Source organism: Cynoglossus semilaevis, chromosome 1 (genome assembly GCF_000523025.1).
Source record: "Cynoglossus semilaevis isolate Cse_v1.0 chromosome 1, Cse_v1.0, whole genome shotgun sequence".
Taxonomy (NCBI): Eukaryota; Metazoa; Chordata; class Actinopteri; order Pleuronectiformes; family Cynoglossidae; genus Cynoglossus; species Cynoglossus semilaevis.
Genome location: NC_024307.1, coordinates 6,668,213 through 6,670,056, shown reverse-complemented (window position 1 = coordinate 6,670,056; position 1,844 = coordinate 6,668,213). Strand labels below are relative to the sequence as shown.

Genomic DNA, 1,844 nt, shown 5'->3' with positions numbered 1-1,844 from the left:
CCAAAACCTCCAGGGCTGAAGGCACAGCACTGAAGAGAGCATCAAGGTGCTGAGAGCTGGATGAAAAAACTTGAAGTGAAGTAACAAACCAGAAAGTGAGAGTAAGTAGAGATAACTAACCATAAAGGGAAAATATTTCAGTTTTGACTTTTAAGAATAACCAAAGGATTAGATTTGTTGAGAATTCTTTTTTTCCCAGTTTATGGCAGTAATACAACACACAGGCTGCCAGATGTCAATAAAAACCATAGTAAAGTAAAGTGGGTGTAAAAGGGTGAAAAAAAATCACATTAAAAAACTGACTCTTTGAATTTATAGTTCCTCAAATAAAACCTTGTTTTACACCAAACTGTAGAGAAATGTATTCCTAGAGGTTTTGCAATCTTACACTGGCCTGTCATTTAAAAAAAAAGATATGAAAGTATAAAGATGCTAATAAATAAAAAAATCTGTTTCCTCAGGGGAAGTCTCTCCAAGGCTAAATACACACTTGTTTTTGTCAAAGAAAAAAAAAAACAATCCATTGTCAAAAGTGTTATTTGCAAAAGACACATTTAAGCAAAGTGTGTTCTAGAGTCATTACAGGAAACAAATAAAGGCGACTAAATAAAAAATCTGTTTCCTCAGGGGAAGTCTCCCGCAGATCCAGACTCAGAGGGGGCAGCCACCTGCTTCGATCGATAGTAAAGGGTGGGAAATGTCAAAGGTGAGAGAAAAGAGTGAAAAAAACTCTCAGATTCTCTTACAGCTTCTACGAACCAGCATGTGGAATAACGTTTTTTAAACAATCACAACAAACAGTCAACAAACAAATCAGCGAGAAGAGAAAATAATGGAAACGAAAACAGAACAGCTGGGGTTTGAGCAATGACCTTATTAAGAGACAGTCCCTGAGTGTCTTGGCAGTGGGTGGGGGGGGCTAAGGCACCACAGGCCACATGACCACCTCTGGCTTTCTCAGCACGGTGCAGCCTGGCACCCATCACTCATGGTTTGCATCACCTTTAAGCTCCTCTCATCCTTGACCTTATCAATATCCTAAATGAAAAACCTCTATCATTACATTTGGATTTAAAAAAAATTTTAAAAAAATTCTACAGCTTTTCCACTCAACACCACAGCAGTGATTTATGAATTCTATTGGAGTCTGGAGTCAGAGCAGTAGATGGAATTAAACCCAGTCATCCTACAATCAAAACTCTCATTTAGGTCAGAGCTACAGTTCATAAACTCTTTTCTCTGAGGAAGCCACTCTTAGCACCATATGATTAGCCACGTGACCCACTGCCTGTGTTGTAATCCACCCATTTACTGCACAGATTCAACACTACTGTACTATTAATACAAGAACCCGTCCATGCAGTGTTTGGTAAACCAACATTCATATCGCCGCACTTGCATCCAGTAAGTGGTGATAATGGTGTTGGCTATTTTTAGACTGCACTTAGAATCAAAGGTCACGTCAGCCCAGTCTGTGAATGGAAGTGATCAAAGATGAAGAACACACAGATTACTGACCGAAGCAGCTGACTGGTGTAGAACTGAAAGAAATCTGTTCAAAATGAACTGACTGACATGAACAGAAAAGACTCAGAGTCAGATTAAAAAAAAAAAAGGGTTGGTGGAGTGCAGCACCAGTGTGACATGAGAAATTAGGAAGCGTTGGCAAACGTGTCACTGCCCACCATCCTTCCACTTATTGTTTTTCTAATACAGTCAACGTACATGCTGTTATGAACAAACACTGCAGGAGCTTTAATAACATCTCAACACCCAGCCTGGTGTTTATGTGTTATTAATCATTTATATGAATAATTCATCACGAATCAAGGCACACGTGAAAC

General features: G+C 39.1%; 1 protein-coding gene across 1 annotated transcript in view; it reads right to left on the bottom strand.

The window, feature by feature from the left end:
• The window catches only part of zfyve28 (zinc finger, FYVE domain containing 28), a 24,056-nt gene that overhangs the window by 8,124 nt on the left and 14,088 nt on the right, over positions 1-1,844 (bottom strand). The window lies entirely within an intron of this gene.